This window comes from Melanaphis sacchari, unplaced genomic scaffold (assembly GCF_002803265.2).
Source record: "Melanaphis sacchari strain LSU unplaced genomic scaffold, SCAv2.0 Contig2_pilon_pilon, whole genome shotgun sequence".
In the NCBI taxonomy this organism is placed as follows: domain Eukaryota; kingdom Metazoa; phylum Arthropoda; class Insecta; order Hemiptera; family Aphididae; genus Melanaphis; species Melanaphis sacchari.
In genome coordinates this window covers 1192235-1209887 of record NW_020271173.1, presented here as the reverse complement: position 1 = coordinate 1209887, position 17653 = coordinate 1192235, and the positions used below count along the sequence as shown (strand labels likewise).

Here is a 17653-nt window from a genome sequence, read left to right as displayed (position 1 = left end):
TGATTGCATATTATTAAACATATCGTAATTTTCTATAACCGTGTAATAATATTTATTATGACGACGACGCGTATCAATAAAGGCGATTCGCATAATATGATATTTCGATCGGAAACGACGGTACTTACAGTTTTCTTTCGGACCGATACTAACATATTATCGGAACTGACGTTATACACAATAGTGTATATCCGTCCTGCGGAATAATTAATCACTGTGTATATATATATATATATATACATATACATAAATAGTCATTGTCCCGAGTCTTCGGTGTACTCTAATATGTAATATTATAATAATTTCATATTATGGAAGCAACTAGCAAGACAATAGATGCGAATCGGTCGCTATAGCTTTGACCGTGTCAGGTCACATTTGCAGCAATAACAATAACGACAAAAAAAAAAAAAAACCCAAATCTTCACGACGCGCGTCATACAGAGCGGTGCGCGACGTCGCGTCTGGCCACTTTTGCCGGGTTGTCGGTGCGCGTTGACGCGAACACCGGAAACGCGCGCCCCGTACAATGTCGCGTTGAAATATATTACAATAATTTGCAGCGCGTGTCTACTGTGTCCGTTTATTACATGAAATATAACACATTGCGAACGGGCACTATAATATTATCGTCGTGTAATGATAATGCCGGTGACGACTGAATTTTTAATATTAAAACATAATATCGTCCAAGGCCTGTCACGTCAGTCGAACTGTTAGTTACGCCTATGCAATACCTTCGTGCGTCGCCGCGCTGTATTATAAATTATAGCGTTAAAATATAATAATACTGCCGCAATAATAAATTCGCAACAATATTTTAATACACGTGCCTTACGCAGTCGTCTCGATGCATGTTATTTTATTATCACGATGTTCCGGTTCTAATGGTTCTTTTTTTTTTTCAAAACTCGTCTCTGCCATACGACCACCAACTGGCCAGAGCACGCCGACGATCATCGCACATATTTTACATGTAAACGCACGATATATATACGTATGTATTCATTGCTTTAGAACATAATACTTTATGCTATCGTTTTATAATGCTACAATAATTGTATTGTTCCATACGCTTGCAAAAGAATTGAATACTATTACTGCTAGATTTGGCGACGGTCAAATATTTATTTATAATATATACCTACAAAACTACTAATCATTCTCATAATCTAATAAAGATAAATAATACGATATGCATGTAGTACACACATGAAGTTGACGGGTAGTTATGGTGCCTCGTTACGAAGGTTTCAAATAAGTTTTCAAATTCTTAAAGAAATATTATTAGTTTATAATGTATATTATGTATATAATAATATAAATTGTTGAAACAATTTACTTTTATTTTTAAGCTATTTATTCCTATAGTATATTGGAATATTGGATTCTATTTTGATTTATTTGTTGAGTGCCTAATTTTTAATTTTTAGCATACCCGTTTTAAACGTAGAAATAAAAACAGTTTGAATTATTAAAGATATCTCTATATTCAATACAAATGTTAAAGTAAATAAAATTTTAATTTTCTGCTGTCATAAAAATATTATGTTTTATTATGACATATTATGGTGAATTTTTGTTTAATAAAAAATAAGTAATATTTGTATTTAACAAGCTTGAAAACATTCAGATAATAATTCATCTTTTTAATGCTTATAAAGTTAAAATGCAATTAAGCCAATCAACTTATGTAATTTAAATTTCTTTTTTTGTAGGTCTTAAACCATTAATCTTTTTATTCAAACTATTCAGATTAGGTTCATTCGATTTCATTGGTTATTCAAAAGTCTTAGAAGAAATTTACTTAAAAATATAATTTATTTTACTCAAGATTGTAAACTTACCTTATCTTTCTAGAAAATAATAACCTTTTTTAATAATACTATTTGTCGCCTTTTTTGTGCGAATATTGATACTCAATACTGACTTTTAACTGATCATATTTATAAGCCAAAACTAAACTATATTAAACTATTTTAACTTGATTTTATATTTTATATGTATCTCTATGTACGTGTAATGTGTATATTATTCTGTTATCATACCTCAAAGGGTTAATATTTAATTCCATAAAATAAATATGATAAAAGAAATATAATTATTTAAAACATTGCGTATGATTATACGAATTTGTAGTACTATTTTAATTATATAAACTTAAATAATAAAATAAGACTAAATCTACGCCTATATGAACGACTACTATGAGTTATGACATTTAAGCTAAAACAACAATACATGCAGCGCAAACTGCAAAAAATACGATGATATAATATAATAATATAGTACAAATATTTTCATTTGATGATTCTATGTATCTTAAAATTTACAAAAAGCAAAAAATTCAATCATCGTCGTTATAATATAATTCTCCATTGAATTTTAAAATATTTTATATTCCAATAAATTGCAATTTTAGTATATGTAATAATATAATCACGAAAGCATGAAATTGTCAAATTGGCTGCAAGTGACGTATGACAATCATATATTGTTGTTAATTGTTCGAATTTTCTGAAAAATTTACTTTATATTAATTAACATTTCATTAAAAATTAAATATTATGTATAACCAACGCTATTAATATTTTATCATTAATTTGTGAGACATAAATCAATAATCATTTTAGGGTCATAATATTATATTATATTTTAGTCCACGTGATCAATGCTACAGTGGTAATTTTGAGGGATTGAGGGGTCGCCTTTGAACCTGGAACTTAGCTAATATTACCTTTTATTATAAAATATTAAAAAATAATAATTTATAATAGTTATTAGTAGTACATAAATATAACATAAGTTTTATAATTTAAAAAGAATAAAGCATGTTCAGACAATTCTCGGAAAAAGGATGAAACTATCTTTTTTGTTACCCACCCCTTTGAGGTTTGGTTAAAACCATTAGGTACTCGATAAATGCTGTAATCTACAATTTTTCATTTTTCATTCATAATAGTACAACCACATAAAGACAAAATAATTATAATCTTAGAGATTTTAATAAAATAAATAATTCTAAGAAGCTATTTTATTTTAAAAATGTGTATCAAACATTAATAGTAAATTTAACTTAAGATTATGAGAACCCGATCAATTGATTATTTAGTATTGGATATATCAGTACACGATTAATATTTTAGAAATACGTTATTTTATGAAAATTAAAAAAAAAAAAAATACATATAATATCGCAGTTTAATACTTGATGCAATAAAAAGCTACAGCTGCTACTAAATTACCTAAGTAGTTCTGTTTAAATAACTTACCTTTTAAAATTAGTTTATTTGAAATTTTTTAAGTTATCACTCTACTATATTTTTGTGACATATTATAATTAAAATTAGGTACGTAATTCTATTAAAATAGAAATGTATATTTTATTAAAATATATCTAGATAATATTTTCAAGGATCAAAATCAACATTATTTAACAAATTTATAATCAAACAGTTCAGAAACACGGTCAAGTTTTAAATTAATATTTTCAGTATTTAATAAAAAAAAAACGTAATTTCACTTATTATTTAGCAGTAAAAAATAAAATGTAAACAAAATTTGCGATAGTAATACATTAAGTATTTATAAAGAACCTATTAATTTATTTTTAATTCAAGAATGTTATTATTATTGAAAATATAATTATGTTCAATGAGGAAAGAAAATTCTTACAATATATTTAAACTTTAAATTTTAAAACAATTCATCAAATCACAATTCAATTAACTTAAATGCTTCTGTAATTAATAATTCATAATATTTTTAATTTTTATAATTAAGGGTTGCAAATGTAATAAAAAAGTCCTTTTTGTTGGATTTTAATAAAATAAAAAAGTAACATCAAAGCTCACAAATTTGAAATTTGAAATATTTTAATTTTTCTATAAATTTTGTTAACATTTTTTCTATCTAAAAGTTTTGAAGTGTAATACAATGTTCTTTATTAGTTTTTCCATATCAAAAATATTATAAAAAAAATTAAAAAATATTAACGATACAATTATTTTTTATTAGAAGAGTAAAATTTGTTTAAATTATGGAAATATATAAAATTATTAACTTTTATAACTCAAACTTCAATACTAAAAACAAGATTCTTCAAAAGATTTTCTTTAAGCAATTAAAAAAATATTAATAATATATATACATTTAATTTTTTATAGATATTTGATATTTAAATGTTGTTGAATACATACAAAAAATGATAATTACTTATCTAATAATACAAGTTATTTTGTTGTAATTAAAAAAAAAAATTAAACTAAATGGACTTGAAACTCTTTACCATTACGTAAATTATTAATTATTATTTTACACGATAAAATGTTTAAAATACCTACCGTGTAAATGACGTTGAATAAACCAGGACTAATAAGTCATAATAACCGACAGCCGTAGCAACTGAAATTTAAAAAATAAGTTATTATACACAGTATATTATATATAAATATATATTATATATATATATATATATGTTAGTCACAAGTGGTTAACTCTCATTATGTAAATCATTAAAAAGTTAAATGAATTTTCATTACATATTATTATCATTATTTATTATTATTTATTAAAATAAAAAACGGATAAGTCGCTTTGCTGTGTATAATAGGTTCGACACCTATGTGTACCTTGTAATTGAGTAGGTCACTGTAGATAATTGATGTGTTAAATTTGAATTTAAAGATACTTAAATTATAAATTTTACAATTGAATTAATTCTAAGTTATTTATACAACGAACCTATTCAAACAGTCTCATGGTACTTACAAGAATAACAATAAAATAATATTATATAATACTAAATATAATAGAGTATAATATTTTTAATAAAAAATTAATTAAAGTTATACAATAGTATATTATTATAAAATATTTTTAGAAATAAATGATATTATCTCCTCTAAAAGTCGTTTTTCGTAGGTACCACTAAATAATGATTTATAATTGAAATTAAAGTTTACTCATACATTACAATAAATTACTCAACAACGAATTATAAAGTACACTCTAAACACTCTAAACATAAATTGTGAAACAAAGTGATTTCAAAGAATATGATTTCATTTTCAGTATTATATTATTATTATATCTTATCTACCCATTATGGTATACATATACATAATTAAATAAAAATAAATCAATGACATATTTTTTTAAATTTAAATTTATCTGTTTGTACTTGTTATAATATATATACAGAGTGCAGACATATAGTTTTATTATTTTAGTTATATCAATTTATTGACAACGTGTTTTTTTGTTGTTGTCATTTTAATATAGTTTATAACTTAAATCATGTTTTCATTTTTTTATATTTTATGTTCTATACTTTAATATTGGTTAGATACTAGGTAGAGATAGTGTATAGATAGAAAAATATTTTATAAAACAAATTATAAACGTGCTATAATATAAAGCTTTTCCAAGAAAGGTGTATTTCGTATTTAATAAATGCTTAAGAAATAATTACATACTTCAGATTTTAAGCATGTCAATATAAATCTCACTAAGTACTAAACGGCTTTACACGTCAACATACGTTTGTTCACAGCTTCACGAAGTTGAAGAACTTAAGTTATTTATCTTTGAACGCTTACAAATGTATAAGAAATACTTAGCTACATTCTGATATTTGTTGACTATAATTTATTAATACTTTCAAAGGAACATCAAATTTTAATTTCATAAAAAACCATAATAATTACAAGTATATGTGGCCTACTCTACAACTAAGTGATTTCGAAATGTTTATGTTTAAAAAGTTTAATAGTACAAAGCGTCAAAACATAAAAGCTTATATATATATATATATTATGCACATGCAATAATTTTAACAATAAAACATTATTATTTTTATCAAACCGTTTTCAAACAATACGTTTATCTTTCAAACGAAATCCCATCAATAAATCTACATTTTATAATAAAACAACAATGATATGTGTAAACATTTTCAATAACTTTTGTGATACACTTATACCCTTTCAATAAAGTTGAAACGAAATAAAAATTCTAACAATAATAAAACGTATTTATCCAACGTTACTTCGAAAGTCAAAAAACAATATTAGTTATTATTATTATTAATATTTGTTTCATTAATAATAAAAAAGAATGATATCGCTGTCTGTCTATATACCAATTTAGAAATACTACTACGTCAATTAAATATATAATTTTTACTAAATATACGTTTCAATCTTCATTTATCGCATTTCAAAAAAAAAAAGTTTTAACTTAACCAACTAAAAACGTATTATATTTTAATTAACTATATAAGTAAAAATAGCAATATTATTTACGGTGCCTTGAAAAAATGTGTATTTATTGTTTTTTACTTATTATTGTTAAAATAATACTATTATGTAGGTTATAGCAGGTTAGTTTAGGGACATTGAAAATGTGTTAGAACTTCTGCTATAAGAAAGATACATGAGAATATTTAATGTTAATGAGCACTAGTAATAATTTGTAATAATACATGTTTTTCCAAATTTCCAACACCAAAATAAAAATGCGAACAGTGATCCTAAATACCATGTCACATCCCATGTGGGCACCAGTCTCACTTCAGTCACTACGGACGTCGGTGTAGAATATATGTATTATAGTATAGCCTATATTGTTTATTTAAATTTGAACGTGACAATATAACTGCATTCCAACTTCTTCGACTCTCAGTGGATTTTAGTGAATTATAAGTTATAACTTTAAGTTAAATATAAAAACAAACACTTGCGGAATTTTAATAAACTTCTTATATTTTTACTGTATTAACTATTTATGTTAACATTAAAATTTTCAATTTGTGGACTTTTCAAAAACAAATGTGTAAGCGAGATACATTTAAATTTACTAAAATATTAATAAAAACACACATTAATATTTAGTGCAAGTTTTCAAATTTATTTTAGGAAATACATTTCGTTTTAACGACAATTGGGAGTTGAAATTATTAACTAAATTGCTTTAGGGCGTATATACGAAAATACGTTTTATATTTTCGAACTTATTTCGTAATAATCAAAAGTGTATGTGTCATGATATTTCTAATACATTTCCTTGAAAATCATATGGCATATAAAACATTGAAAATCGTCGATTTTCGTTTTTCCTAATATTAAATTATACGAATTGCCTATATTCAACCACCATCCCAAGATTAAGGGCTTGGGTTAAAAAAAACGTTAACCTAATGACATAACCACCAAAATTAAAACTATTATAAGACTACATACTGCAGTACCTATAATTAAATATATATTATAAATACATACATAATATTTAGTATTCATATATAATGTAAATGTGATATATGTTTAAATTGCTCATTGATTTATAAAACTTAAATGTGATTTACTTGTGTTTTTCGTATACTATGTTTAATAAATTATTTAGTACGTCTCTCTTAATTATTATTTTTTTTTTTATATAAAACAATTAAATTATATGTGAGCTATTAATTTTTTCAAATTTAAATCTTTTTATACATTACACCCAATGGCCAATGATGTTATACATTAGTTTTATCTATATTCAATCAGCAGATTAGCGAATGCTCAAGGCTATTCATTAAATAACTGAGGTACAATTGCCTAAAACACTTTTCACCTTTGACTATGTCGACTATATTACTATCGGTAGTGACCCGGCAAACACTATTAAAAAATGTTTATAAAATCGATATAGCTCTTTTGTTTAATATTAAAGATGTTCCAGCATAAACTTCAAACAACAACTTGATATTATAACAACACACTTTAATCTTTACAGACTGCAGTTATTTAATATTTATACAGGTTATTATATTGTACAATAACCCTTAACCAAATAACTATAAAAACATTTTACGATGAACTGATAGTGCTGGATGTTGATATAATAGCTCTAATAAAGATCTAGAATTTTGATCGAACCAAATTCTCAACCATCTATCCTAAGTGTTATTAAGACATACATTTTAATTATTAAAGCATAGCTTAAAAATTATATCAACGATATCATAAACAATAAAATTTCATCGATTCGCGTTGAAGTGGCAGCAAAGCGAGACGAGTGTAAAACACTTAGTATTTATTTTTGAATTTTTTATTATTTGTAATATTATATAAACTGCATTAAAATGTATTTTTGATTTTACATAATTATCTTTTTGTAGTTCTTTCTTGTTATTACCTATAAATAAGATAAATAAGAATATTATTTCTATACTTTAAAAAATAGCAAAAATACAGAAAATAAATATTAAGTATTTTTATCTTGTTAATTTAAAAAATTATTTCTAAGTAATATTATCAAAAATATACAATATAGTTGATTAAAATAAATATCTGCTACTTATAATATTAAAAGTTAACTGCTTAAGGCTAACAAATAATTTAACTTAGCGAATTCAAATAGTACACTAACTATATAAATACAAATGATATAGGTGGGTGATCTACTTTTCCGCCAAAATTGATCTTTCCGTTTACCGCCAGTACAATAATATATATTTCCTTTTTCCGTCACCACAAATTTCAGTTTCTATATTTTGGTAACCCCTTACCATGTTAACAAATGGAGATATTAATAATTAGTAATGATTTTTAAAATATATAAATAAAAATTATAAAATTATAATAAATAATAAATATAAAATATTATATAAAAAAAATAATTAGGTATTAAATTTTTAATTAAATATATGATTTTACAAAAAAAAATTCAAGTGATACTTAATATTAAAATTAAATAGAAAATTAAAATTATATAGAATATTGTTTAATGTTATAACTTATTACAAAAAAGTCTATATTACGACGTGCAAAACAACATCACAGTCAAACATTTATTTATTTTATTTATTTCTTATGGTTATACGCTATTGATTTTACAAAAATATATTGGCATATTTCTCCCCTTTTATACTGATCAATTAAATACTGGTTCTTTTTTTTGTCGTTTTAAAATTTGGCTTTGTGGTGTGAACATATTATCTGTGATAAACTTTTAATTCTTTCAATCAGGGGTTACCAAAATATAGAAACTGAAATTTGTCTTGGTGGATAAAAGAAATATATATTATTGTACTGGCGATAAACGGACTTGACGGTAAATGGAAAGGTCGATTTTGGCGGAAAACGGTGACGCCCATATAGGTACACCAAACTAATTGAATTTTTTATTCAGACTATTTTATACAATTAACTATGTATAAATATACAATTTAACATAAACTAACCTTCATAGTATAATAATAATGGGGAATGAGTCGAAAAAACCATGTCCAACTCTATATAGTTAGTATAGTTAGTTGTGGTTAATTAACCCTAAGTTACTACATACACACTTTAAGTTTACACCAATAATTATTATCATAATGGTACAAATTTATATTTTCAACTATCCAGGAAAAATTAAGCCACTCAACATATTTATTCAAATTATAAATAAATAATTTATTTTTTATAATTGTGGGGCGACAATGCAAAACGTACTATTTGCGTTTTACATATTTTTCAGGAAAGGTCATTTTCTGCTGTGCATTAAATATTTGAGATATACATGTTGTGAAAATGTTTAAAAATAGATAAAAAACTATGAAATAAATTTCTGCAGGTAAAAGTATTTTAAAATGTATTTTTTGTACTTAAATATAACTTTTTAAATTTTGAATTGGATCAAAACGTACTATTTACAACAAATGGTACGTTTTGCTTTGATTAACAAAAATAGTACGTTTTGACCAATATTTTTACAAAACGTTCTATTTGCATAAATTACATTTTACAATAAATATAATTTAATATAATTATATGTTAAGAAATTAAAATACTTTGACTCAACTAAGTGTAATAATATTACACTTACTAGTTACTTGTACTTATTCAATTAAGTTTATTTAAATTAAGAAAATATATAACATATAGGGAACCGATGGTAGCATCCATATAGGTGAAAGGAATACAAGTTAGGTATAATATATTTTAATAAAACACTTTTTTAATAACTTTTAATTAATAAAAACTAAAACAAGGTAAATAAAAGATTAAAGAACACTTAAAAAAGTAAAAAAAAAGAATAATATAATATCAAGTTTTAAATATTTAAAATGTTAAAATTTATCTATAATATAATAATTAGTAATTATTATAATTGCATTAGAACAAAAATGTAGATGACTATTACTACTCTAGACAAAATATACATATAATAAATTAATAAGTTAGTATAAAATAGTAGTTTTCTAATAGGTTAGAAAACAATTTGTATAGGTGTAAGCATTACTTTATTTCTAGCAGTATTAAGAATGTTGATGCTCTGCAGCTTCTTAGCATCAACTACCTGAAGATATGAGTTATAGAAATTATAAAATAATTATTGATTATTGTATTATAGAATTGGTAGTATACAAAATATTAAAAGTTCTATCATGTTATTTTTTAAATAGTACAATAATATATATTGTTTTACTAGATGTATGTACCTACCTTGTTTTTCGCCTTGTCCATCATCAATTTTATTCTTTTCGACATGGTAAATTATAATAAATTATAATAATTATAAAAAACATTAAGTAAATAGCAAGCTGCAAGAGTAAGGTACTTTAAAAATAGAATATGTGTTATCATAAATGAATTAATGAAATAGTTTCATTGATTAGACCTTATCACTAAGTTTTGGCGCGCATAATAATTAATGTTTCAAAGTTATAAACGATTTTTTTTTTTTATGATTTAGGTTAGCACGTAGATAATATGTTAAACAAAATACGTATATCATATATTAAATCTATATAATTTAATAAAATGTAACAATAAAAACAAATTTTAAAACACAGTCGTTTTTGTAAATAGTACGTTTTGCATCAATACATTTTTATTCCTATACCGTGTACATTGGAAATAGTACATTTTGCATTATGAATGGAAATAGTACGTTTTGGAAAAATTGATGTAATTAGCACGTTTTGACAAATTTTTTTTTACTTTTTATTACGGAATCTATAGCAAATAGTACGTTCTGCATCAAACAGTAAATAGTTCGTTTTGACAAAATGTATATTGTGCAAATAGTACGTTTTGCTTCAATTTACTATTTTAAAAACGGTTATTGAATGGGGAATAGTACGTTTTTACCTAATCTGATGATGCCAATCGATCCGCCGCCATTTCAAACATATAATTCAATGTATAACTCCATTTTGACAAAAATGCAAATAGTACGTTTTGCATTGTCGCCCCACAATTGTACAATATTCCCGTTTAGTCATATAATCAAGTTATATTCTTGTGTTGTGTTATACTGCGTACTATGGTTCTTTCGTTGTTATTTTTTAACTTATTCATTTTTAAACTATTAGTTGTAACAAAAAACAATACAAAAAATGTTTAAAAACATAATAATATTTTAGACTGAGATAAAATTTAGGTAAGTTTCTAAAATCAAAAACTGAAATTTTATGCTCATAATTTTACGAGAAATGTAATAAATTTAATGTAGGTGCGCTTAAAAGGAATATGCTAAAAATTATAATGTAAATTGTAAAATATTAATAAAATACAATAAAATAAAAATAAAATGTATCTTTTACTTTTATCATGAAATTTAACTGTAAAAAAAATCCTAAGGGTTTCAAAATATGTTGATATATTATTATGTTTTTAATAAATTAGTTAGTATAAACATAGAAGTTATTAATTTTTCAAATAAAATTCAGTAATAAGTTTATTTTTGTTTTAGTCTTATTATTATTAAAATAATAAATATTTTCAAAACTAGTTTTACTTCATGATTCTTTTACCAGTTATGAATGAAATCGAATTAACAAAACTACATTATAATATTAGTTTAATTCGAGATCATAAATAATTTGAAATACCATTGAGTATAAATAGTACATTGAAGCTTAATAAGATAAGTTTACCTTATATAAACATTTAATAAAATTGCAATATGTATGTGTAGATATTGCTTTATTTTTTACATTGATATTTTAATATTTTACTCGTATTATTAGTGTTTTCATATGTTTGCTTTTAACATCATTATTTATCTGTGGACTTCTACTTACAAAACCAAATTTCATTCATCTTAAAAATTAATTATGGTATTCGATTGACTCAAATAATGATATTTCAGTATTTTTGAGATAAAATATAAAATATAAACTTATATTGTTCTATCTAAAAATAATAACAATGAAAAAACTGCCAGTAGACTAAAATCTTAATCGAATAATACATTCATAAAATTTTAGACGTTCAACGTAGTTACATTTAAACTTTTAAGTATATTCAAGTAAAATTATTGATTTAAAAAAAAAAAATGTAACATATAACATATAAAGCTTATAGGCTATGAAAAGTACTGGTTTTCAAAAAAATGCTAATAACAATTAAATGGTCCGGAATTCGTTGAACTTATGTCCATTTTAGATTTTAAAAAACCGAAATAGTAATATTAAATTATAAAAAAATTCAAAGCGAATTTCGCAGCTCACTTTTATTGCGTAAATATAATTTTTACAATAAAAATAAAAATACGTAATGTGGGCCGTTCTTATACAATGTAGGACACTATTGTCATGGTTTTTATTAAAGCTGTTGTCGACGACAAGGTCCATAGTCGAATGACGATAAGACGATATGACGACTCACGTTGGCGGTACAAATACACAATAATAATAGATAGATTTGGCGTGACAGAAATAAATATCGTTCATATTTTGTATGCGAATAAAAAAAATATATTCTATTCACTCAATAAAAAATACACTTAACATAGTACATCGAACTACTGAACCACGAAACAAAATAATAATTTTGTTTTGTTTTATTTTATTCGTGGCTTTAAATTCGTAAAATATAGGTAGTACAATATTATATTGTTTAAATTGATCAGAATTGGTTTTATTTATATCTATCTAAAACTATTGAGCAAGATCACTTTCACTCAACATATTATGTTAATTTTTGCGTCTGAATCACAAAAGGGAAATGATTTATATTTCTTTTGGTAGTCGATAAATTGTTTTCAGGCTGCTTTAAATAATTAAGAATATCAGCGAATTGAACAAAATAACAAACGTTTTCAATTTAAATATTTATTTTGGTTGAATCTGTTCTCGTATGAATAATAACTCTATTTGTATTATAACTTTGTTACAACTATATTGAACAAATTATTAAAAGAAATCAATCTGATAAATTAAAACAATAACAATATTTTTTTTTTTGCATACTTTATTACTAAAGTAAATATATAATATTTCAATATTGACATATTATTTGAAGCACTAAAAGCCGTATCGAATGACATCATCTATATGTATCGATATTTTGTAAATTTTTTTGAACTAACCGGTGGTATAAATATATTATTAAGTTTTACTGTCTTAATTTCTTACTTCTGAAACATAATTGTGTTTATTTTATGACCAAACTTTGGCTGTAATCTGCCTCGATTTCTACAACAATACGAGTTTACTACTAAATCGATTTTATTTAATCTAAGTTAAAAGGTATAGCTTTAATTCAACATTTACTCAAATATTATTATGATTATGTTTTTCCTTGTTAATTAAGTTCTTAATTAAATTGTGTGTTCGTTATAGCTTCAACAAAAATAATAATTTGTCATCTCTAAGTTTCCTTAAAATATGCTATTTACCGCTAATTTGTTAATGTAATATACTTTCTACATAACCCAATTGGCAACTACTGCTTATCATTATATACTTGAAGTGATAAATGTTTTTAAAAGTATTAATTATTGTTATTGATCAACCACGTTTAAAAATAAATCACAAATAATTTTTTTCTCTTCATGGTACAGCTTCAACTATCAAGGTTATAAGCTTACAGTTTTAATTAGTACAAGTTAATTTTTGGTGGTTCTCAAATAGAATTATACATATTTTAATGTCTTTAAGAAATAAAATAATTCTTTTAAGGGAGTCTTCATTGGGACCAAGAGCTTCGAAGATGTTATCCGGAATTTCTTGTTTTATTCTCAATTCTGTGGGGTTCGACAGTGGATAAGGAGATGTTTTACAGAAAGAAGCTCACCACATATTTGGCACACTACGGATTTTTTTCTTACAAATAAATTGTAGGTCTGACAAATTATTTGCATTTTGAATTTTTGTTTTATAACCTTTGCCGCTAATAAGCTCTTTACAAGGACGATTTTACATTGCCAATGTTGAACTATCTCTTTATTTTTCATAAAACTACACGTCATAGTATTACTCTATACATTTTTTTTCTAGTATTTCGTAGTTTTAATTTTTAACTAAAGCCATTGGGTTATCAGCCCATACTTTTAATAAATAAAATAAAATAAATAGTGTTGGTTTTTTTATGACAATTCAGATTCCTTTAAGATAATATGCATGCAAATATGTTACGGTCGTTACGGAATGACAAAATATTATAAAATTACATAGTTTGGCGAGTAATAACTTATTTCCCCAAGACGTATGAAAACACTCCCACAATCAGTTATAGAAGCTATTTAATCGCGTTTAGGTACAATGTAAAATTATCTTTTTAAAACTCTATTAATATAATGCTAGCATATTACATAATCCAAGAACTCAAGGACCCTAAATACGTTTTTCATAATTTTCTACAATTTCTTTTATCTGCTCTAGATCTAGAACTGGATATTTGTAGCTTATCATCTCTATGATGACCAGGCTTTGTGATGTTTTATATTTCCTTAGAATAAGGATTCGTTAATTAGAATAGCTTCCCTATCTCGTATTATTCTTTTCCATTTATCAAATTTTAATATTCCTACATTTAAATTTAAATTAGACCAATTTTTAACTAATTGAAGATTTCCACCAGCAAATAATATAATTTTCATGACTGATAAAATATTAATCCAAAAACACATTGACTCAACTATTTCATAACTTTGTAAAACTTTTATTGTCATCATTTTTTATTTGGGTACCAAAAAAATTATTCTATTTCTCATTTGATGATATTTTAGACTTTTTTTTGTACTTTTAAGATATAGGTACATTTTCTTTCAATTCACTATTACAGTCACGTTTCCTAGATTTTTTTTTTTAGTTTATTCTTTGAGTTCACCGCTACATATTACTTCTTCGTATCCTATTTGTATACACCTTATTTGAACTGGAAAAACATCACTGCAGTATTTTAAAAATTCCACTCAAGTATGTTCGTTTTAATTTAATATTACAATATTATAGTTAATTATAGCTTATTTATTCAAATAAAATTAATTTTCATACCAATACCTAATATAATTTAAAGAATATTTTTAAATCACAAAATTGAGTGTTTATCACACACTTTAATCACTAAGATATTATTCATAGACTTTACGAAACTACGTGTTGAGCCGTCAGGCTATGGACTGACCTAATTCTGACAAGTTATTAGCATCAAAAATAATACGGTCTTGACGGGGTACATAAAATTATTTAAAAAACTAAAACATCACCTTTGTAGTTATTTTCCCGAAATGTAGTTTTGGAAACGATAACTATATATTAAACTTTTATCATTGTTTACAATAATAATGTATAATATTGAACGCATGATAATAACTTTTTCTTCTACTTGATGTAATTATTAATAAACTATAAAAAACAAGAATTTGTTCATAAAATATTTTATTAAAATTAACAAATGAAAATTATTTTAAGATATTTTTATTCTTATTTAATTTATTTGTCTATATTTATTTAAGTATGGTTTCCTGTGTTCGATCGTAGAGAAATTCGTAAAATTTGTTTTCCTTAAATACAGGACTTGCAAACGTTAAAATAACGCGTTATATTTGACAAAAAAACGATTGAGATTTTTAACGTAACTATAACGGAAAATTATAAACATAAATAGTTAAATAACACAAAACAAAACATAACGATTACAATTTTAAAATATTTTGGCCTACCTTTGTAGAAATGTCTAGTTTTTTCCCATGTCCACAAACTAAAACAAAATATTTGATAGGGCTAAATGTGTTAAAAAGTTTCTATCTTTTTTAAACTAATAATATAAAAAGCATATAAGATAAACCATAGTAATTCGGAGTATACTCCCAGTTTTAGATATACTAAAACAAAAATATATAAAATATTTTTAGGGTTACCTGATTTCGATTTTCGAAAAGTGGGTCAACAAAAAAAAAATGAAGGATATCTAGTATAGTTAGACTATACTAAATGGCAAAACTCAAAAAAAAAAATTACGAAAGTACCTTGAGTTTTATGATTATGTAAGACGATGTTTATTTTGTTGAGAGGTGAGTTATTTTAAGCATTAAGTTCTCGAGATATAACCAGTCGTATATAAAAGATCTAATAAAATGCCCATATGAGTTAATAGCGCATTACAGTGTACTTATACCGCGGTTTGCACTTAATAACCATAAACTACTCCGAGTAGTGATCGTTGACGCGATGTCGAGCAGGTATTATGTAACTGAAAACGAAAAACGGGACGTTTCTTTTTTTCTCCTCCAAAAATCCCAACAGTACGTTTCCGCAGTGCGTTCCCGAGAGAGCTGTTGGTACGTGTCGGTAAAAACACGAGGCGTCCGACATCCTCCCGGACCATATACGCCGCCGCAATTATTACTGTTAGGTATCTATCGGTCGATCGACTGCAGCTCACACGAACAAATAATTCGACTACAATGCGGCATTGCTCAAGTGTCCTGTCACATCGAGATCGTACACAGCTATTGTGCAGTTATTTACATAATAATCGCCGAAACGCGCGGCACGGACGGCGGCGGCGGAGGGGATACCGTAACGACGTCGCCGCCGCCGAGGCGGTCTACCTTGAGAAATCGGTCGGGCGGCGGAGGCGGCGGCAAACCCGGTGAGACGAGGCCTCCCGTGTTCGTCAGCACCGGTGCCGTTCAATCGCGTCGACGTGTTGCGCGCGGCCAGATGACATGCAGCCGGCGACGCAGCGTTCATCGGGCGTGTTGAAACTGGGCCGATACATCGTGCGGTGCCTGACAGCCCAGCCGGACATCTGGCTGCTGTTCCTGTACAAGTGCGGTCAGCTGGTGGCGGTCAACCTGCACGAGCCGGTGGCGCGGAGCGTGGGCATCCTGGACGAGCTGTTCCAGGCGCAACAGGGATCGCCGCCGTCGCCGGAACCGGACCAGCTGCAGCGGGAACGGCGCGACCGGGAACGTCCCGCCCGACCTGTCACCACTGATGTACTTCGTTCAGTTGCGTATTGCTGTTATAGAACAGGTTTCATTGCTTCAGAAAAATACAGAACATATCGAAATCCTAGACCTACTTAACTTTGGTTAAAATTACGATGGTACGATATCATTGCTTATTCTTATCAGCTTATTCTAAACTATACAGCTTGACGTTTCGCTGCGTCGACCACATCTCCCATGCCATTTTATATGGCGTTGTTCCTCGTCGCGTATTATATTATTACAGTATTAATTGTTGTCTATAAAACATCACGATATAGACATAAATTCCACCATATCGACCCTATTATTGTAAACAATTGTGGTCCGTTAGTAGTATTATTGTTATGTTATTGTCTCGACGCACACGACGTATTCGTATATAACGCGCGTATGACTAATCGACAAAACATTAATCGATGACGACAATTTTTCAAGACGTGAAAACAGACCGTGG

At 26.0% G+C, this 17653-nt stretch overlaps 1 protein-coding gene across 1 annotated transcript in view; it reads left to right on the top strand.

The window, feature by feature from the left end:
- Positions 1–738: 738 nt before the first annotated feature.
- LOC112596119 (BTB/POZ domain-containing protein 3) overlaps positions 739–17653 on the top strand; it is a 43934-nt gene continuing 27019 nt past the window's right edge. The window contains exon 1 of the mRNA XM_025341619.1: positions 739–997. The gene's annotated coding sequence lies outside the window, so the exon portion shown is untranslated. The remainder of the gene's footprint in view (positions 998–17653) is intronic.